Source organism: Pinus tabuliformis, chromosome J (assembly GCF_031772625.1).
Source record: "Pinus tabuliformis cultivar Carrire ecotype Pingquan chromosome J, CPIR1, whole genome shotgun sequence".
In the NCBI taxonomy this organism is placed as follows: Eukaryota; Viridiplantae; Streptophyta; class Pinopsida; order Pinales; family Pinaceae; genus Pinus; species Pinus tabuliformis.
The window spans coordinates 413,452,489-413,476,306 of NC_142295.1; positions in this window are offsets into that span (position 1 = coordinate 413,452,489).

The window sequence follows — 23,818 nt, forward strand, 5'->3', positions numbered from 1 at the left end:
ATAAAACACAATCCGAGTGGAATTTCACCAAATGATTTCTGGGTCCTGGAGATATCATGTGTTCTAGCCCCTCCACAAAATTTCAAAGCTAGATAATATCTGACGCTACCCAAAATCAACAACTCCGTCACCTAAGGACAAAATTTTCCCTAAGTCCCCTGGGGTACAAAATGGTGTTGTAGAGAAATCTGCAGAAGAGGAGCTAAAACTCTGTTTTTAGGCCCTCAACGGCTTGATCGAGCACTTAAAACGCTCAATTGAGTGTTTGAAATTAAAATTTCAAATAGCTCGATAAGCCCTCAATGGGGTTAAACAAAGGCTCAATCGAGCTATCATAATTGTATTAAAATAAAAAATAAAAAATTGAAGCCTCTCAATACTTGTCTTTAAGCGAATTATAAAATTTATTTATTCCACAAATATTTTTTATAAATATTCAAATATATTCCAAGCTCTAATTTTCCAAATTTTAGTTTATTTTATCAAGAAAATAAGTATAATAATATATAAATAACTTTCTATAAAAGATTTTAATCCTGGTTACCGGGTGCAAGCCCCGGAAGTGATGATTGATGCTATGTGATTCGTTCTCCACATTTCACTAGTTTCAATCCCACTTCTTCACCCCTGTGAGCATCACCCGATGCAATGAGTGCTAAGTGAACTATTCAAAAATCATGAGAAATTAGTCAGTTACGACTACCTCTCATGGAAATGGTCATACGTTTGAATGACTTACTTAACGCAGTTGAATCCCAAAAATGATATCTAATATAATTTGTTTATTGTTGTGATTTTAAATATAACATAATTTTATACTTAATCACTTTATAATTTTTTTATGTATAAATTTTTAATAGAGATAAATCAAATTATAATAAATAAAAAATAAAACAACAAACTAAATTTTAATTAAATTAAATTTTATAATATTATAATTTTAAAAATAATTATATACGCACATTTAAATCTATATTACTCAAATTCAAATCAAGTCAAAAAATGTTTTAAAATTTATGATTTCCTTATGTTTTTATTATTTTAAAAATATGTATTGCAGACCTAAGTCAAGAGTAGAAATTTCTATATATACTTTGCACTTGTGCAGACTAAGGACAAAATTGAGTGCAATCACATTTTACATGTTGAGAGAGATTTATTCTTTTCCTGAACAGGATATATATATATGTGTGTGTGTGTGTGTGTGTGTGTGTATGTGTGTACAAGTATTTTTAAAATATGTATTGCAAACCTAAGCCAAGAGTAAAAATTTCTATACATACTTCACACTTGTGCAGACTGGGGACAAAATTGACTGCAATCACATTTTACATGTTGAGAGAGATTTATTCTTTTCTTGAACAAGATATATGTGTGTGCGTGTGTGTGTGTGTGTGTGTGTGTGTGTGTGTGTTTTATTCTTTTCTTGAACAATATGTGTGTGTGTGTGTGTGTGTGTGTGTGTGTGTGTGTGATTTTAATAGATATGATTATGACTAAAGGAATCGCGTTTATTAACTCTTTAGTGAATTTTATAAAATATACACTTCCAACCACCTCAAATTCACATTCTTGAGTTACACTTATTCATATAAAAAAATCAATATTTATTAAAATCAAATTGATAAATTTTCTTATGTTTAATCAATTTATTATTTAAATTATATTTATAATAAATTTATTATTTAAATTATAACATTGAAAATTTAAACCATATTAAAACTAATTTTTAAGTTACTAAATTATAAATATAAGAATATTACAATTTCAATTGCAAGAGGAATAGATTTTTTTTCAAACCTATACACCAAAATGCTAGATATGTAATGATAAATTAATCCATGCCATTGTTATTTACCTATTCAAATGTAATTAGTAATTAAATTTGGTTAAGATACTTCTCATCGGAATTGGTGGTGCTTGCGGAGGGGAATCGAACGGTGGTCAGAAGGAGGCGAGAAGACAAACTAGGGTGTCGAACTGTTACAGAGGTAGTCCTCCATGAAAGGATGCACAGGAGGGAGCTCCTCTCCCTCCTACAAGCAGGTTGTGGCTAGCAGGGGAAAAAAACCAATGGAAAATGATAGAGAGCCTTCAGAAGGAAGGGATAGAAGCAGTGAAGAAGAGCAGGAGGGAACTAAGTCAAGGAAGCACAATAATGCAATGGAAAATGAGGAAGAAATCAAGGAACAAGGAACTAAAGACAAAGCACACATGGGCCCATGCAAACCCAAAGCGGCAGTAACTCCTAGAGTCATTTTAAATGATCCAACGCTGCAGGTGCACAGGGATCACATGAAAACATATGCAATCATTTGTAAATTTATGGGGTTGTGGCCCACTGAAAAAGCCTTACAAACATGGATTAAATACCACTAAAAATCAAAAGGCAGCATTGACCTACATCTTGGGTCCAAGGTATTTTTCACTGTAGTATTTGCAAATATTGAAGATAAGGACAGAGTGTTTGAAGGAGGGCCATACTTTTATGCTGCAGCAGGCCTCTATATGCGACCGTGGATTATGAATTTTGTTCCGGAACGCGAAACTTTTACTTCAGTCCCAGTCTGGGTAAGACTCTATTCTCTACCTCTTGATTACTGGCAAACGGAATCTCTATCAGCCATAGGAAATAAGTTAGGGCGTTTTGTCAAAGTTTCTGAGGCCACTAGAAGGGGAAAGTATACTTCCTTCACCAGAATATGTGTGGAGATGGATCTCTCTGGAGCTTTGTCGGATGAGGTTATTCTGGAAGTTTTTGATGAAGAATGGATACAAACGGTAGATTATGAACATATTCCATTCAGATGTCGCAAATGTCATGAGCATGGACATCTGTTTAGAGACTGCCCTCTCAGTAAGATAGAGAGCAAAAACAAAGTTGATACAATGAAGGATTCAGAAAGCTTCCTCAAGGTGGAACACAAAGGAAAAGGAGGCAAAAGAGGAATAAGAACATGTAAAGTTGTAGGGATAAGCTAACCAGAACATGTTCCAAGTCCTCGAAGTAGACGAAGGTCCAATAGAAACAGATAAAGCAAAGGAAGGAAGCCCAGTGGAGGAGGAGAAAGCAGAAGACAGTGAACAAATACAAGAAAACAACAAACAAAAAGAATTTATGATAAGTAATGCAGAACAGGAGATGGATCTTGAAATGACCCAAAGTGAGATGGAAATGGAGGACCATGAACTCCAGGAAATTCTTGAGAAAGAGAACCTAGATTTAGAAGGTTTCTTGAATCAAGGAACCAAAGAAGGGTTAGACTCGTTACCTACAGAGGAGTTCAATAGGGTTCAGCAGCTGTTTTTATGGAAAACCCAGACTAAAGGGGTGGACAGACTAAAACACAAAGATAGACAAGGCAACGAAGGAGTGAAAACGATGAAAAATACAGCAGGACTAGCACCTAGAATCCCAGGAAAGAAGAGGGGAAGAAAAAAGCAGAATGAGCTGTTGATGGAATGTGGAAAGCTAATGATAGATTCAGGTAAGATGAAAGACCTATCCAGTTACTCCTTTACTAACCTTTAATTATGAAGTTCACTTCTTGGAATATTAGGGGTCTAGGTAGTAAAAGGAAACAAAGGTTACTGAGTAATAGAATGAAACAAGCATCTCCGGATGTGATTTTCATCCAGGAAACTAAATGTTCCATTCAGAAGATAAGAGATATCCATAGTAAATGGCTCAAGAGATTTGAGTTTCTGGAAGTCAAAGCGGAGAACACAGCAGGAGGTATTCTCACTCTTTGGAATCCACAAAAAATTGACTTAATAGATGTGGAGGCATCTAGGGATTATTTATCTGTAGTAATTCAACTAGTAGGAGATAAGGAAACCTACTTGGTAACAAATGTCTATGGCCCTCAAAGAATGGATGACAAACTCAGGCTTCTAAACTCTCTGGAGACTCTCAGAGACAGATATGTAGGAATACCCTGGATCTTAGGGGGTGATTTCAACATGATTAGATCACTTACGGAAAAAAAGGGGAACTAGAGTTCTAGGCAAAGACTCTTTGGCTTTTCAAACCTTTATTGATAAGATGAAGCTGGTGGATATCGAAATGAATAACGGAATCTTCACCTGGAACAATAAAAGAGGAGGAGAGTCCCAGGTAGCTTCCAAATTAGATAGATTCATAATCTCAGAGGATCTTATGCTCAATAACAAGGAAATGGTGGCAAGAGTGCTCCCCTTTGGAGGCTCAGATCACTGGCCGGTACAACTGGAGGTTTAAGGCATTGGTAACCCCAGGAACAGACCTTTTAGATTTGAGAATATCTGGCTTTCCCACCCAGATTTCATTAGCAACATAACCGAGTGGTGGGCAGAGGATTTAAACATTCAGGGAACCAAAATGTTCCTTCTACAGAAAAGATTGAAACACATCAAGCTCCAGCTTAAAGATTGGAACAAGAATGAATTTGGCAATATCTTTGAAGAGAAAACAATTATTGAAGGCAAAATTCAGGAACTTAACCAAACCCTTATCAAAGAGGGCCATGAAAAATTTAGAAGTGATCAAGCCAACAAATATCAGCAACAATGGGAGAATAGATGCAAACAAGAGGAAATATTTTGGAGGCAAAAATCCAGAGTCCAATGGCTAAAGGAAGGTGAACATAATACCAGATTTTTTCACAAATCCACCATGGAAAACAGAGAAAAAATATAATTTCTTTGATTAAGGATAAAAGAGGAAATAATCTCAATTCTCATGAAGAAATAGAAGCAGTTCGAGTCTAGCACTTTCAAAGCATAGCACAAGAAACCTGTTATGAAAGAGATCACTACATTTGGGACTTCACCAAGCATATAACCAGGATGGTATCCAGAGAGGATAATGTTAACCTTTATAGGAATGTGACCGAATAGTAGGTTAGTGGGGTTCTCAAAGAAATGTAGAATGGAAAGGCACCAAGCCTGAATGGTTTCAATGTCGAATTCTTCAAAGCTTGCTAGAATATTATCAAACAGGACATTCTGTAGGTAGTGGAAGATTCTAGGAGGCATAGAACCATTTTGAAAGTGTTGAATTCCTCTTTTATATCCTTGATCCCTAAACAGGAGTTGGCTCAAACCCCTGATAGATTCAGACCTATAGCATTGTGCAATGTGGTTTACAAGATAATATCAAAAGTGGTTGCAAACAGACTCAAACCCCTCTTGCCTTCACTAGTTTCGGGGGAACAATCTGGATATGTGGAAGGAAGGAAAATTCTTAATAATATCATCCAAGCACATGAAGTGGTGCACTCTCTTACTAGCAAGAGAAAAGCTGGAATGATCATGCAACTGGACATTGCCAAAGCTTATGATAAGCTGAATTGGAACTATATAAGGAAAGTTCTTATTGCTTTCGGGTTTGACCAAAATTGGGTAAGATGGATCCTGGCTTTGATTACCTCTTCTAGTTTTTCAATTCTAGTCAATGGCTCTCCTTTGGAGACTTTCACCCCTTCCAGAGGACTTAGGCAGGGTGACCCTCTCTCTCCCTTTCTCTTCATCCTCATGATGGAAGGACTGGGCAGGGCTATCAAGCATGCAAAAGTAGTTGGTAACATCAGGGGTATACAACTCTCTGACAATGGACAGGCCTTGACTCATCAACAATTTGTGGATGACACCATGCTGCAGGGAATACCCACAGTCAAAGAAGCTCTTACTTATAAACAAATCCTCAGTGACTTTGCCATGGCCTCTGGTATGGAAGTTAATCTCTCCAAATCTAAGATTTTTTTCTTCAATACTAACATTGCTATTCAGAGGAACATATCTAGAATTCTGGGCTTTCAAAGAGACTCTCTCCCCTCGAAATACCTGGGGGTTCCATTAACTGCAAAACTATTACACAAGAGTATCTGGGAGCCGATGATCAGTAAGCTGCATGACAAGACCAGGAAATGGACAATGAGATCATTAAACTTGGCTGGCAGGTTGATCCTCACAAAGGTTGTTCTTCAATCAATCCCAATCTTTATGCTTTCAGCTATCCCTGCTCCTAAAGGAATCTTGCATCAAATGAGAAACATACAAAGAGACTTTCTTTGGGGCAAGGGGGAAGAAAAGAAGAAATGGGCCTTAGTTGCCTGGGAAAAAATTTGCAAACCCAAAAACCATGGGGGTCTTGGATTGGACGATCCTACAATCTTATTTAAGGTTCTAGGGGATAAATTATGGTGGCGATGGATAAAGGAAACAAAAGCATAATGGGCAATCATTTGGAAAGAAAAAAATGCAAGCTCTTGGCTAGATAATGACCGCATAAGGATGGATGGAAATATAAGAGGATCTCATATTTGGAACAAAGCCTGGGATAATAGAGGCTTAATTCAAGATAACAGCTTCTGGGAAATTAGAGAGGGAGACTTAGCCTTATTCTAGGAGGATAGATGGCAACAAGAACCTATTCTATTACAGGAGGATTTGGAGGACCTCAAAGCAGAGACAGACACTAAGGAGCTCACTCAGGTTAAGGATTTTTGGGATCAAACCAATAGTTCAGGGAAATGGAGAAACTGGAGGAAATTTGATCTCAGAAATGACAGTCCTCTAAAATCTAAGGCCGAAAGACTGATGAAAATGTTAGAGCAAAGGAAAATTCTAGTTTCAAGGGGGCATGACCAGCTGAGATGGGGCAACAACAATGAGGGGAACTTTAATCTCAAAGAAGCTAAACTCATACTCCTTGATCTTGATTCCCATGCTCCTGACAGGATTTGGCAAAACCTATGGAAGCATCAGGGCTGGATGAAAATTAAACTTTTTTTGTGGCTGGTTCTGCAAAGGAAAATCTTGACCTGGGATAACATTAGGAAGAGGGGTTTCCTAGGGCCTTCTAGATGCCAACTCTGTGAGGCTCAAGAGGAAACCATGGAACACCTTCTCAACACTTGCATTTTCACATCCAGATTATGGGATTTTTTTGCCTCAATCTTCCAACAATCTGACAAAGATTTTGGAAGTCTTTTCAATACCCTTACCAAATGGAGAAGGAACTTTTCGGATAATGAAGTTCTTAGGTCAGCATGGGCACTTACACCAAGCTTCATTATATGGAACATTTGGAAAGAAAGGAACAATAGAATCTTCAAGAATGTTAAGAAATCTTCCCAGTGTATTTATGATCTGATCCTAAGACAGATTAAAGAAATGGTTAGTACTACAATTCGAAATCTCCCCTTGAATCCCCCTTCTGCTACAGACTAGAGGATTCTCTGTAGGCTAGATTTGCAGGGACTCGTTCCTCAGGGATTAATCAGGAAAATTTCAATTGTGGATCCTGAGCTAGACTTCTGGCATCCTCCCCCTAAGGGCTTTCTAAAATTCAACATTGATGGGGTTTCTAAAGGTAATCCGGGCTCTGCAGGCCATGGAGGGGTGTTAAGGGATGACAAGGGAGAAATTCTTTTTATCTTCCATGACCACTTAGGAAAGGCCACCAACAACATGGTGGAGTTAATGGCCATGGAACAATGTCTTGAGTTCCTAGCTTAGGAAAATCACCAAAATACGATTGTTGAAGCTGACTATGAGTTGGTCATTAACTCAATCGAGAGAATGAGCTAGGGAACAAAACCAGAAAAAGCCTCTAAAAACTAGAGGCTAATTCAAGTCTTCCAACGGATTCATAGTCATCTATAGAGCCTGAGAACAGTCAGTTTTGCACATGTACGAAGAAAGGCCAATAAACTTGCAGATTTTCTAGCCAATCAAGGAGTGATCTGCACAGATAATAGGGTTGCGATGAACTGGCAAGAGTTCCCTCGAAATAGATTAAAAACAGAGTGTCAAAACCAAGCAAATGAAGACAATACAGTGTTTCTTAAGAGAACCATGGAGGCAGGTACAGTTAACTAGCAGTTGTTGGATCAGTGGTATATTCACAATGGGGTCTTTTGAAAGAGGTTTGGAGAGGTCAACCAAAGGTTCCCAGATTATCTGGTTCACTAAAGAATCCAGTTGTATTGACGAGAACGAAAGGGCTTCAGGGGTTGCAGGAAGGATGGCAGTGAATGCTTTACACATCGGGGCAAGAAGGGTTGATGATGCATATGGCCGGGAGCAGAGGATAACCGGAGACTGTGAAACCAGAGATCTTTTAATTTTTCTCTTTTTACCGTGGCCTGAGTGGTTTTCAGGTGATCGCGGCCCTCACAAGCGGGAAGCGGTTTTTCCCTTTCGGGAGCGACCCCAGTCATTGAGCTCCATGTGGCGGTGTGGATAGGAGGAATACTGCCCTCATCACATACTATCATCCATGAATGTTGTCCATCACGATATCAATCTCCACCATCGGATGGCACATTGCAATTCAACGGATCAGATCGCTCATGCAGGTTTGCAGTCCCTTGAGGTAATTGGCAAGTAGCTCATCAGTGCGATTTGGTCTACAGCCGTTGGATCAAACAGAAAGGTTCATGGGTCGAGATTAAAGAGGAAAGCTAGGTTTGGCGGGAAAAGTTTATCCCGGGGGACTGTACCAAAGTTTAAGAAATCAAGCGGATGTGCTGCCTTTATATGCAGACAACCATGTGTTATTTTCGAATCCAAGTCCAAACTCATGTATTTTTCTTTTGAGAAAGGTAAAGTTTGGAGGTAGGGAGCAGGGAATAGTTTTGTTGGGGTATCTCCATAGCCAACAACCATGAGAGTTTTGATGTATTCTATGTACTTTATTTTGTGATTAATGAATTAGAAGGTCCGACTCTTACATTAGCAAAAAAAAGTATTTAGTAATTAAATTTGGCTATTTTTAAACAATCAAACACTTACAATTTAAAAGTTTACATATCATTATTGATATTTACATAAATTTTAAAATTTCCAGCGTTAGGGCTCAATCAAGCTCCTAACCTAGGGTTACACAGGAGCTCGATCAAGGGTTTGATAAAAGTTTGATCGAGCTAATTTTAAGCGCCTCAAAATCTCAATCGAGTGCTTAAAAATTTCTCGATCGAGTACTTAAAATTGCTCGATCAAGCATCATTTTTCACCAAAACATGCCCTCATTTCACCAAAAATTGTAACCTAGCTCCATGTTATCACCCTACTATTATAGGGACCTAACATGCCCCTCTCCATAAAAAAAGTGTTGTCCTCAATGCTTGAGTAGTTCTAGATGCTTCTGTATAAAATAATCATCCTTCAAACCTTCCATGTATGATTTTAAACCATCCTTCAAACCATACATCTTAGCTTCTGATACCAAATGCTATGTAACCAGATCACAAAGCAAAAGAAAGATAGATCAACGACTTGAAAATAAGCCTCCTCAAGGGGAAAACCTCCTTTTACATTATATAAATGAACAATTCTTGGATGATACAATTGACAAGACCTCCTTGGTATATATAAGAGTCTAAAGGGTCACAATATAATCAGGGCTTACATAACAATAATAATGTAAGGGAACAACAATAACAATAGTGGGCTTCTATGGGGCACAATAATAACAACATGGGGGCTACATGGGGCACAAAAATAACAATATGGGGGCTACACTACTATTATAGGGACTTAACATAGCAAATCGGTCTTTGTTTTTCCACCCCTTTTGTGTGTCTTTTACTTCTTGATTTTCTTTGTATTAATGCTCATAGCTCAAGGGTCGATGCTTGCTTTGAATGATGTAGCAATTGTATTACCCCTTAATGATGGTTCGGTTCATTGCTCATTGAGGTTGGGACATGCAAGGGTTCCTTCTTTTGACAACATGTGCTTAAGAACCGGGGGATGGCCATATGAGCGAAGTAGAGCTCATGCTAGGATTTTGACCACGTGCTAATTTTTATGTCCCTGACCATCTTTTGCATTTTTTTTTTTTTATTTTTTTTTGTGGCCATGATATGCTCTCTATATTTCTTTCAGTTGCATCAACCTCCTAGGTTAAATTTTTTGGGCCCTAGCTAGGTATGTGGACATATGGGTGCCAAATCCCAAAGATCTCATGGCAGGTTGAACCCAAAGAATGGAGGTAGAATATGGGATTGTAATGTGTGATGGAAAGTGTTAATCATGACACAGGGCAAGATGGAACTATGCTATCTCAATATTTGAGTCCCAAGTAGTGCCCCTCTTATATCCATTGAGCCATTAAGGGAAGTCCCAGTAGACTAGGATCAAAGATTAACCCCCCATTTAAGGTGAGAGAACAAGATCATGGTCAAAGCCCATCATTCATATAGATCACCCCATAATCCATACTAAATGACCAAGAACAAACAAGCTTAGGCACTTGATTGTAAAATGACCAAAGTACCTTTTGAGTTGAATCCCACCTTCATCCATGTGCTCATGTTGGATGGGTGAGAAACAAGTGGATAATGCAAGTGGTAGAGATATGTGGCATATCATAATATAGTGGTGGTTTTCAGGGGTTTTTGGATGTATGGCTAACTGACTACCTATCAAGAATAGGAGAAAATATTTCTCCTACGGGGTTACCATTTTGGTGGGTAACATTGATCTGATAATCACCCTATGAGTGACCTCAGTTAAGGATTTAATAAACAAAAGGTATTACAAACTCATGTGATGGTGTGTGTGTTCTATGTTATTTAAGCAACGAATCGATCAAATTGCCAATACACAGACATTTAACTGGAAAGACAGCAGAGAAACACAGTAAGCAACACAAAGACACAAACAATTTTTAATAAGGAGTTCACCCTATTCTCCAGGGCTACATCTCTGGTCCAGCTTCAGTGGTGGCCTTGTTTTATTGTGTCTTTTAGCAGAGATATTACAATACAGGGACTCAATATGAGTTCTCCTGAAGCAAATTTTTCTTGGCAAGGTGGTTCTTGGATTCCCCAAGCCACTCGGAGTACACAGACTCTTGTTCTTCCTACTAGCTCCGTGACCCTTGGTCTACAGTGGAAAGAGCCAATTGTGATGCTCAATCCAGACAGATTCCTCTATGGGAAGGCTTGAATCTTCAAGCTCTCTGGTGCTCGATGCTGCCTATGGTCAGCTCGGCCCTCTGTCTCCTCTGCTTGGCTTTACTGTTCTTAGTGTTCAGTCCTCCTCTCGGGGTTCACTGTTCACTGTCTCTCTCGGTCGCTTGGACTCCTCTCAAAATCCTCTCTCTTCGACTGTCTCTGCTCATGGCTTTAACCATTTGATCCCATTCCTATTCAGTTCTTCTCCCGCCTGCGTCGATTCTCCTTCCGCCTACGTGCTCGGAATTCCTTGTTTGATGTCAACATGAACGCTCAGGAAGTAGCCACGTGTCCTCATTGGAACAACGCCAGCATGCTCGTCGATTCATTTCTTCGGTTATGTCGTGGATACGTTCTTTCTCCATTGTGGCGGTCAAACGGATTCCAAATCCCTTTAAATCACGGCTTAATTCCCTGTCGATTCCACTTCTTTCTATTGGGCGCAATCTCAGTCGTTCGATCTGGGCTCCTCCAGATCCAGCGTCATACGCACGTCGAGCGCGGTTGACTTGCTTGACCGATAACGCGCGATCATGGTGGTTTTTCTCTCACCTCTACTGCCACGCATCGATCGCTGAGTGTGATTGCTCCGCTTCCTCTAAAACCTCTTACCATTCAAGGGCATCCTGATCAAAACCGCCGGTTTCCAGGGCGCGAGTCCCGCCTTCATACTTTAGCACTTTTTACCTTTTTCCACCCGCGGTCCTCTGGCTAATCACGCATCAAAAATCAGCTCCTTTTGCCGGTCCGGGGCTCCTAGGGGCTACATTGACCTCTTGCGCAATCTCCATGGGCGTCGGTTAGCGCGCTTTGACCAAGGTCCTCATCGTTCCACGCTAGTTGCCATGGCCACTGGTTCAGGGTGTTTTCGATTGTTGTTTTGGATTTCATTGGAGATTTGTTCGACTTGATTTAGTCATAGTTCTTTGACAGTCGCTTATGGATCCGATTCAGATCACGACCTCCCTACTGAAAATCTTTTGAACCACCAAAAGTTGGTTTTTCTTCAAGCATCGACTAAGTGAGGAAACTGTTGTCTCACTTGTCCAATCTCAATCCACTTCACACTACTTAGTTTCGAACCCTTAAGACCAATACTGAGGTATTCCACCTGTCCACTGTGCATCATCCTTACCTTCCCGTCCAACACTGTGTCTTCCTGTAATTCATTAAGATATTCAGGTAACAGGTCATCAACAACAGGTAATTGACTCTACTCTTCAGGGTCCTCAACCATTGAAGGTTCAAACAACCTCAAGCAATCTGCGTTCACGACTGAGTAGATGTGCATGTAAGCTGGCAGATCAAGGCGAAAAGCATTCTCACCAACCTTCTCAAGTATCCTGAAGGGTCCATACCTGATAGGTTTTAGCTTTTTACCTTCACCTTGCATCCTGTCCTTGCTGATATACAGCCAGACTTGGTCTCCAACTTGAAAGCTATGCTCCATCCGATGCTTATCATGCCTAGCCTTGTACTTGGCCTGGCTCTTTTCCAGTTGTTCCTGTACTACCTGGTGGATCTCTTGGATCTGTTCAATGAACCTAGTTGCCTTGTCCACATCATTGTGTCCATCAACCATGGTATCTTTACCAAAGACAAAATCCAAAGGAGACCTTGGTATGAAACCAAAACAGGTCTCAAAAGGAGATCTCTATGTAGAAGAGTGTTTGGCTCTATTGTAAGCATGTTGCACATAGCACAAGTGCTCATCCCAAAGCTTAGGATGTTTGCTGCAATATCCTCTCAGTAACTGGATCACTGTCCTATTAACTACTTCTGTCTGGCCATTTGTTTGTGGATGAAAAGCAGTGCTTTTCTTTAATTTGGTGTCCATTAGTTCCAAAATATTGGACCAAAACTTTCCCACAAATCGGGTGTCTTGATCAGATATAATAGAAGTGGGTAATCCAAAATGAACCCATACATGTTCAAAGAACAATTTTGCAGTTTGTTTAGCTGTAATCTATTTACTACAGGGTATCAAAATACACATTTTGTTGAACCTATCCACAACAACATATAGATAATCATGACCTTTCATAGATTTAGGCAGTCCCCCAACAAAATCCATGGAAATTCTTTCCCAAGGGTGAGAAGGAACTGGCAATGGAGTGTATAAGCCTAGTTTTCTATTGCTAGGCTTGATTTTAGCACACATAGCACACCCCTTTACATATCTAGAAACTGTCTCACTCATTCTCGACCAATAGCAGAACCTTTGCAGCTGTGCAACTGTTTTACTTACCCTAAAGTGACCTGATATCAGAGAAGTGTGTGCTTCCCTAATTATCTTTGCTCTCTTAGTTTGTGGAATGCAGAGTTTCCCACAATGATATAAGAGTCGGTCCTTCACATGATAGTCCAATTCTTCTACTCTTTTGCCTTGACTCAAAGTTGCATATACATATTTAAAGTCCATATCCTGAGCATACTATTTTATGTAGCTTTCATGCAGCATAGAATTATGCTTAAGTATGGTAGATGCATTTATAATGGGTCTAGATAACATGTCTGCAACCTTGTTATGTATGCCCTTTTTATATCTGATGACTAAATGAAACTGTTGTAGAAACCCCATCCATATGTAATGTCTTGATTGCTGCAATTTAGTTTGGGATTGTAGGTATTGAAGTGGTTGATGATCAGTATGTATTACTGTTTCTTTGCCCATTAAGTAATGTTTCCACTTTTTCACACTCTGAACTAATGCATACAATTCTTTATTATATGTAGGATAGTTAACTACTGTAGGATTAAAAGTATCAGAATGATAACATATGGGTTTACTGTGCTATGTCAACACTGCTGCCATGGCATAGTCACTGGCATCAGTTTGGATCTCAAATGGTCTTTGTAGATCTGGCAGTGCTAGTACAGGTGCTGTACTAATTTTTTCCTTTAAGGTGTCGAAGGCTTTCTGCTGTTTGCCTCCCCACTGAAACACCTTTTTCAATCCTATCAAAGCATGTAAGGGAGCTGCAATTGAGGAAAAATTTGAAATGAACTTCCTCCAATACTGTGCTGCTCCTAAGAAGCTTCTCACTTCTGTAGCAGACTTGGGTTTAGGCCAGTTTATAATGACTGCCACTTTAGAGGGATCTATTTTCAATTCACCTCCCCCTACTATATGACCCAAATAATTTAGAGAGGTTTTGCCAAATTCACATTTGGAGAGTTTAACATAAAATTTTTCTCTTTTCAAAACATCTAATGTTTGCTTAACATGCTTTAAATGTTCTTCCCACGTTTTACTAAAAATCAGAATGTCATCCAGATACACAATAACAAAATCATCAAGAAAAGTTTTGAGTACATCATTCATTAATCTCATGAAAGTAGCAAGGGAATTGGTCAAGCCAAAAGGCATAACCAACCATTCATACAATCCCTACTTGGTTTTGAAAGCAGTCTTCCATGCATCTTGCTCTGCAACTCTGACCTGATGGTATCCACTGTGCAAATCTAGCTTGGTGAAATAAACGACTTCCTTCAATTGATCTAAAAGATCATCTATGCGAGGAAGAGGATAACATTTTTTTATTGTTATCTTATTCAGTGCTCGGTAGTCAATGCACATTCTCCACGAGCCATCTTTCTTTCTCACCAAAATGATTGGTGACCCACATGGTGATGTGCTAGGCCTGATGAACCCTTTCTCGAGCAACCCCTGCACCTGCATCTTGATTTCAGCATTCTCTAAAGCAGATAACCTGTACATTCCAATGTTAGGCAAAGGAACATCTTGCTACAAAATAATATCATGTACTATTCCCTTTTTGGGTGGCAGACCTTTATGTTCCTGAAATAAGATATCATACTCTGAAACAATCCTTTTTATATCAGCTTGCTGATCAGCATTACAGCCCTCAAACATATTGGTCTTATCAGGGGTCTTTTCCTTTACAACCATCAGTAAGAACTGTTTGCATGAATTTATCAATCTTTTCATCTGTCGTGAGTTTACGAGAGTATAATTATTCTTGAGCTTGTGAGCTCTTACAAAGTATTCGATTCCATCTTTAACAAGTAGATACTTGTTCTCAGCTCTATAGAAAATAGATTCTCTATCATACAAGTAAGGACTTCCTAAAACAATTCCACATATATCCAAAGGAATTACATCTAACTCAACCTCATCTGAAAATGCTGACCCAAAAGAAAACTTGAGTTTGCACTGTCTAGTCACTTGTAGTTGTGCTTTATCATTCAACCATCCTAATGGGTATGGTTTCTTATGAGGTGTAGTCGTTAATCCCAATTTCTTTCCAATTGCTTCAGAAATTAGATATACTTGTGAGCCACTATCAAACAAAGTATCAATCTTTTGATTTTTGGAAACAACTCGAATATGGAAAAGCTCATGTCTTTTTCTCTCATGTTCTTCATCAATAACAAATTGAGCAAAATTACTAGTAGATGCTTCAGAATTCTTACCTTTTATACCTGTGGCTGCAATGATTGTTTCATCTCCCGAGTATGACCCCAAATCTTTCTGAATAGCTACAGTAGTCTTCTTCTTGCCCTCGGACTTCTTAGGTCTCAGCTCTAGATGCATAATCCAACAGTGCTCATCATCATGCCCCTCCTTTTTATAGTGAGTGCATGAAGCTTTGCCTTGTTGTGTAGTGTTAGCCTTCCTTAATTTCCACTTCTACTTTCTTTTCTCCTTGCTCTTGCTTACAGTGGGTTGGGATGGTCCCCCAACTTCTGGACTTCCATTCTTTCCTCTAGCTTCTAGATGAGTAGCTTGTACAGATACTTCATCTATACTAGTGGGATTAAACATGAGGATGGTATGCCTCATGTAGCTGTGTAGACCCCAAATGTACTTCAAAAGAGTTTCTGGTGAGTCTAATGAAATACCCAACATCAATGCTCTCTTTCTGTACTCTTGAGTATACCCTTGTACACTTTGCCCTTTCAACTGCCGAAGAGTTTGCCAACTCATAATGGATTGTTGCATGTAGGCCAATCGATAGAACTACTTTTTGATGGCAGCACCAAATTCACTCTAGACAGAGATGGTCTTACCATGCTTCTTCATATCAGCTTGGGTTCTGCCTTCCCACCAAACAAAGGCAGTGCCTCCTAGGCGTAGGCTTGCCAGCTGAATCTTACTCTTGTCTGAGTCTATGTTCTGTACTCTGCAATACACATCAATTTGTCTAATCCAATTGTCCAACTTTTCAGCATTTAGCTCTCCATCATATATAGGCAAATCAAATTTAACATCTAGCTTAATCAAAGATGCTTTCTTATTATGCACGGGGATATTAGGAGGAGTGATAAAGCTTTCTTCTTTCCCCTTTCCTTTTGAGTGGTTATGGTGTTATAGACATTTTTGTGCCTCGCAGCATGGAGCATGAAATGTCAATAATTACAGGGATCCTCAGTCCCTAAACATGTTGTTCTTACCCCTAGAAGAACAAGGTCAGCAAACCACAGCACTTCCCATCAGTTCTCCACCTGAAAACACTCAAAAACAGGCTATTTTTGGATCATGTCAGCTGCTCCACTGAGCATCTGCGCTGAATGTCAACTGCTCCTCCTTGTACCTGCACTGAAAGTCAAAACTCATGAAGGCTACCTGCGCTGGGCGAGATTGGCCAAGTGGCACAGTCATTCTGCAAGGTGTCAACTGCCCAGGAAGCTTCCAAACTGACACTTGGTTCAAGGAATTCGCCCTGTGATGAGTAAGAGGTACTTGATCTCCATGTGGAATCAAGGATCTCCAAGTGGACTCAAGAACTGAAGTTTAACTGAAGAGGGAGAGGACACAAGGCAGCTTTATGTCAGTCTCAAGATGACTCATCCTTTCTCCTTTTACCCTATATATAGAGCTCTCTCATGAGGTCTAGGGAGGCTGGAATTTTGTGCAAAGTAAGGAAGTGCTGTTGGTTTACAGTTAGAGTTATTGGGTGATTGATTTTATAGAGGAGAAGAGGAGATTTCTTGCTGCTGGGGAGGTGCTACTGGATTGGAGCCATTTATGGTTGTAACCTTCTCAGAACCTTTTTCTTCTATCAATAAAGCTTTTGATGTTCTCCTATATACTTGTATTGCAATGATGTATTGTTTTCATCTGTATATTTGATTCATCCTAATCCATGCATCAGTTATGAGTACATGTTTCTTGTAGTTTCCTTCTCTCGTTTTTGCAGGATCTGTGTGTAGCTGGGCCGGCAAGAGAGCAAGGAGCTGGGAGCAAGAGGCAAAGAGAGAAGACGGGATCGACAAAAGCGAAAGACATCGGTTGGTCAATATTTTCTTCCTTCTCTGTATTTTCATAAAGGAAAACTATCAAAGCTTTACTTTCAGTTGTTGCTAAGGAACTATCACCCTTAGAGTCGGGATAGGGTCATTCCGAGTCGGATACTTTTCCCCACAACAAACTGGCGACTCCGCTGGGGATCTGATATCTTGTTGGTTAGTTGTGTTTCTTGCTATTCATCTCATAAACAAGGAGAGCACCAAATCAAACTCCAATTGAGTCCTTCAATTGCAAAGTAGAGGGCAGCTGCTCTGGCTCAATTTCTGAGCAAGTTTATGATTTGAAGAGCTGATTCACAAGGACTCTTGTACTCTTTGTGATAGCTTTTCATCCTCTTGATCATCCCTTAGCTTGTACTTGACCTATAGCTTTTTATTTCAGCAAAAACAGTGAATTTTTGAGCTTTTTATGACCCGGAAATCCTTGTAAACGCAACTCTCGTGTCTCAGTGCAGGCTGCCCAAAGGCAGTCTGCATTTCAGCGCAGGTACTCCCTTTGGGAACTGCGCTGAATGTCAATTTGACAGACCAGAGCCTGCGCTGAACCAGTTAGCCAGTGTCTTGCTGAGGTTTCCTCCTGTGTCTTGGCCTTGTTTTCACTGTTATTTTGCTGCTGATTGCTTGTCATTGTACTTGCTGTAAACCAACTGTCCTTGACATTATTCCGCCTAAGTTGTATGATGAAACTGTAATTGTTCTTTCAGTATTTCTTGTTTCATTTACAGTTTCCCATCGTGAAAAGCGAACCAGTATAGTTGTGGCCTCTTAGATCCTGAACTGTAAAAGTGTCGTAGTGATCTTAAGAGCTAGTTTTATTGCTGTTCATAGCTGTTTGAGTTTGTTTGCTTTCATCTTATGGTTTGAATCTATACATTTCCAGTGTCGAAACAAGTCGATCTTAAGGTGTCTTTTGATTTTGGACAAGCTTGTTTACTTTCGCTTGAAATTAGATTCAAAGTTATACAACAGCTTCCTTTTGTCTTACATCAACATTAAGGAAGAAGAAAAGAAATACCTGCATTGTGCATGTGCATTATTGACAGTTTGCATGTTGATTTAGGAAAAAGTGCATTTAGTGTGTGTTCTATGATCTGTGTGAAAAGTTGATGTCTTTCTTTTCCCTCAGTAGATTAAGGTTTTCAAAGTTGAAAGATTGAAAAGTTTGCTTCTCATCTTAGATTGCATCAGGAAGTTGTACATACATCTCGTGGTGATCCTTAAAGGCAAACTGCTAAGCAAGATCAACATTAAAATGAATTGAATTTACATAACAACGCATTGAAACATAACGCAAACACATAGAGGTCTAAGCTAGAGACGTGTTCCGGCGTCGTTAAACGTGATATCTTAGCGTTGAGTGGTTGGGTGATTCCTCCACGGTGAAGCGATAAGTATCAATACGGACTTGTGCTCCCACGTACTGTCGCGTATATTGGGAGACCCCTATAGGAACAAAGCCTTTATCCTTAGGAAGCCGTGTCGGCCGCCCTACTGATCGCGATGCAGTGAACACAGCATTCACGAAGATCGACCACCCGTACCGTAAAACGTATTCTGTGGTTTCGCGAAAGGTTTGGCACACCCTCTGCCTAGATCTCCAGAGCAGTTTCTTTTGGCCTTTTTCAAACTCTATAACTGAAAAAGTCCAACCGAGCATTTGTCACTTCGGGCTCGTTAATACATTGAAGGCGACTAGAGTCATCTTTAGCTTTTTCTCGACTCTTAAAACATGAAAAAGCAAAGTTGTGTCTAATAAAGCGTCGTTATAAAATTCATTTTAAACGGAACATAATCACCTCTTATTCCCGCGTTGATCTGTTAGTTGAGAACATGGAACACCCCAACCAAGGAAGTCCACAAGATGGAAGTCCTAGTCCTTTCTCCTCTTGGGGAGAAGTTGGTGCACCCCATATGGCCACATTGTCGCTTCCAGGACTGACGATAGGCCTGCCAGTTTGGTTGTTCTCAACAAATGTAGTTCAGGCCACCATGGTTCCTGATCAATCGAGTCAACTGTTAGAACAGTCTAGAGCTGCCCACCAGCCTTCTACTTCTGATAACTCTTCCTCCAATCCTTCGTCTTCGCAAGGTAGAGCCGGCAAAAGTCAGCCTCCCAAGGAGAAGAAGGAGAAGAAGAAGAAAGAGAAGAAGAAGAAGGAGCCTAAAGCGACTCGGGGCAAGCAAAAGACATCTGACAAAAACCCACACACTGCACAGACCGGGCCTAAATCGCCATGTGTCATATGTAGAGGAGACCATTTCCACAGAGATTGTCCCTGTATTCCCCGGATACTAAGGGACTGGTCCCCTCGTCTGCACAATTCGGGAGCATCAACTTTTGACAGTCAGGTTGAATGCTTACCCTCAACCAGTGAAAGTGAAGGATCAAGACAAAAGGGAGGAGTAAGATCCCCCTGTAGATTGTGTGAAGGCAGTCATGCCATCCACCGTTGTCCCTTCTTAGACGAAGCGAAGAGAGTTTTGGAAGATCGTCCGGTTTCACCGGTAAAACTTCCTTCTGGATACAAAAAACTCGTGCCAAGTCCTTCGTTGGTTGAAAACACAGCTGGCCCACTCAAGTGGTCGGCTGAAGCGTCAGTCACTGAAAATGAACCTACTGAATCCAGACCGGACAAAAGTCCAAAGGTCGATACGGTAGTTGACCCGGTTCTACCTTCAGAAGTTTCATCTTCAAATGACACCGTCGCCGAAGAGCCATCTTCAAGCGACACCCTCACTGAAGAGAATAAGGATGACACCATCCAGGTTGTTTTCATCAGCACCGACTCTGATGAGCGTCAAGGCAATGCGCCTATTCCTTTATCGCAGGAAGGAACATCATCAGGGTCATATCCGGCCGTATATTCGGTCCCACCACCAAGCAACCTGGTTGTATCCTTTGATTGGAATCAACTAGGCAGACCCCGGTTACCAACCAATATACCATTCAGAATCATTGTCCAGATCTATAGAATGATTATGGCTGGTACTATCATTGATGAAGGGGCGTCTGTGAGTATCCTTTCCTCTGTTGCTTGGAAAGCACTGGGTTCCCCGGTGCTTTTACCTGAGTTAAGAAATCTCTCAGGTTTTGATAAAGGAACCAGTCGACCATTAGGGATCCTCCCCAATGTTCCTGTTACATTGAAAGGGAAGACCGTTAATATGAACGTGATGGTCGTCCAAGGACCCTTGGATTATAACCTACTCCTTGGACGCGACTATATTTATTACATGGGAGAAATAGTCTCCTCACTCTTTAGAGTAATGTGTTTTCCACACGAAGGAAGGGTGGTCAAGCTCGTAGACCAACTTTCATTTCCGGGATCACGCATCGCAAATAGTCAAGTACCAACCCTGAATGGTCTATTCACTCAAGAAATGTCTCCACCCCCAGTCCTCCTTCCCGATGAGTGCGAGTGATTCGGAAAGATGGACTGGAACCCAGGGGGCATGCATCCTGGTCTGCTTCGGGCAGAAGAAACCCTGGGTATAAGGTAGATTTTCCGCAGAAGAATATGACTAGTCCGTACCCCGTCCATGGATGGAAGAGGGGTTGTTCTAGAACAGGATTCTTTTGTTAAAGTTATGTGTTTGGCAAAGGAGTCATTCACCTTTGTCTAAAGAAGTGGGCAATGCCCAAGTAGGAATTCCCTTATTACAACAAGCAGTAACCATCTTTGGGGAAAAGCAAGCCTCACCCATTAAAACAAATGTTTTGAAGGATAAGTAGGGGCAGCCTCCAAAGAAAGAGATTCTATTGTTGTGACAGAGGGTAACCGTCTTTGAGTAACCTAATGATAGACATCGCCGAAGAAAGAGATTGATTTGCGGCAGCAAATAGAACCCTCTTCGGATAATAAGAAAGAGGCAAGCCTCCCTCAATAATACCAATGTTTTGTCTTTGAGTAGTGTTCTTCTCTTGTCACGAATAGCTATTCGTTAAAAGTTGGGCCGACGGGAAGACAAGTACCGCGTAAGACCCCTTAAAATAACGAGAAGACTAGTATCGTTAGCATTAGATTGGCAAGATGACAAGTAGCTGTGAACACCCAAAGAAAAGCAGAAGTGGGGGAGAGGAGGGGCAGCCTCGAAATTCTATCCTATACCTGGGGGCATGCAAACCTTTTGGAGTGCAAGCTAGGGGCGGTTATTTATCTGGTTTTAAGATTAACCGTTATCCGAACTTGCATAAAGGAAGGATGAGTTGGAGCATAGTTTTGGTAAGGCGCAAGCTCTATAAAAAATGGGATCTTACAGGAGACATTCTTTTTATGACTGGTATATCGAGCAGTTTTAGCACATAGTTCATGCTCGTTAAAAAATAAACGCAAGATCCGAGCAGTTTTAGCACATAGTTCATGCTCGTTAAAAAATAAACATAAGTTTATGAGCAGGCTTTCCCTAGAGTTCAAGCTCATTCAGAAAAAATGAACCGGTAAATACCCTTTTGAGATCGTAAATTCATCAGCCATAAAAGCCTTGGTCGTGTTTGTGCACCGTCACCTCCACCGTCATTTGGCCGATCATTCACTTCCATTTGTGTGTTTACCTCTTTTGAGAAACAGCTGCGAAGAGTGATTCCACCTAGCCATCCTTGTGACACTGCCGTGATTGGAAAATTCCAACTTGTACCTGGAACCAGTTGCTATCCCTGTTTATCACTCGTTCCTCAAAAGACGAGTCATCTTTGAGCTCTTTTCTGACTCGTTAAATATGAAAAGTTTGCCGAGTTTTGGCCTTCCAGCTCGTTAAAGGGACTGGAAGAGCTATCCCTCATTTAGACTTTAATCTTTTTTGGACCTGAGGGATTATTACACAAAAAGATAGAGCGCTTGTTTTGTTCGGCTCGCTAAAAGTACCGAACACCCATCCCTTCTGTATTGTTTTATACTTTTTCGGACCTAAGGGATTAGATGACGAAAAAGGAATTTTGGAGTTAACTTTCTGTACCTTTTCAGACTCTCTAAAAATGAAAAGGACCGAGTTTTCCTTGTCGTTAGACTCGTTAAAATGATTAAATAGCGACAAACTTGTCTTTAGACGAGAACGAGTTTCCCTATCGCTAAGCTCGTTAAAACATAGCGATAGGCTTGCCCGAAGGGCAGGTTATAGAACAAGCATATGTTATCCTCCTCAAGATTGACAAAAATAAAGAGGTACTGGTCAGAAATGACTGAGGAAAAATTGGGAGAACATCAAAACTTTTTGGTAGCAAGTCGCTCTTGAACATGACACTTTTCTTCCGTACCACATCGGGTTGGGTTGTTTCATTCACCGGTCTCATCACCATGGTCCTCGCCAAACCATCCACATTTGGGGTAATGCTATCGATCCATCGCATCAGTGTCGTTATATGTTCAAGAGAGGTCATTCTGAAAGTGTCAACCGTGTCCCATCCACTACCATACATTATCCTTCATCCGTTCATGATCGCCACCCTGAATCATATGTCACAGTTTGTTTTCACCTCCACTAAAATCATTAGCTCCGTTCCGTGTCATCGATGTGGGATTCATTAAGGCCCTCCTTTGACGGATCGCTTCTTGTCGACTTCAGCTCATTATCCAAGAAGTTGATCTAGGAACACCCCCATCAGTACTTTGAAGCTTGCATGCCTCAATGGCAAGTTTCTCACTTCCGGCGACAGGTATACATTAATGACCTTCGACCAGAAGATTTTGCGTGGCGTTCGACGCCAAGTCCTTTATTCACGCCACGTGAATTGTACTGCAGTACCTTGAGGGTCATTATCATTATCGGTGATTCCTCTCGCGCTTGTTAACGGTTTTCATCATTGACCGGTAATCAAGCGATGTCTTTCCATGTTCGACTTCAGCGCAATTCTCACATGGATCGACTTGTACTTAGAGTGAAGATCGGATGAGTTTGAAGACCCCGGATCTAGTTTCAACCATCCGGGCTGCGATATATATTCAGGAAATATAAAAGCATTTGTCATGTACATCATTGCAGCAGATGATCATCCTATTCAAAGGATGATAATTTCAGCAGAGAATTATCAGTCTACCATCAGACGATCGTCTGTTCTATGTACCAAAATGTATTTATAAAGCTGAGCATGGGAATGCCCGCCTCAGCTAGATCATGAAATCAGAATGAAAAATAATGTATTGTATGGTATTGTATTACAGGGCACCTCTCAGCACTTGAATGAACTTCGGACCCTCTGGATAAAGCATTTCACCCGATAAACGGCCTCATACTTTAGGGGGCAACTGTTATAGACATTTTTGTGCCTCGCAGCATGGAGCATGAAATGTTAATAATTACAAGGATCCTCAGTCCCTAAACATGTTGTTCTTACCCCTAGAAGAACAAGGTCAGCAAACCACAACACTTCCCATCAGTTCTCCACCTGAAAACACTCAAAAACAGGCTATTTTTGGATCATGTCAGCTGCTCCACTGAGCATCTGCGCTGAATGTCAACTGCTCCTCCTTGTACCTGCGCTGAAAGTCAAAACTCATGAAGGCTACCTGCGCTGGGCGAGATTGGCCAAGTGGCACAGTCATTCTGCAAGGTGTCAACTGCCCAGGAAGCTTCCAAACTGACACTTGGTTCAAGAAATTCGCCCT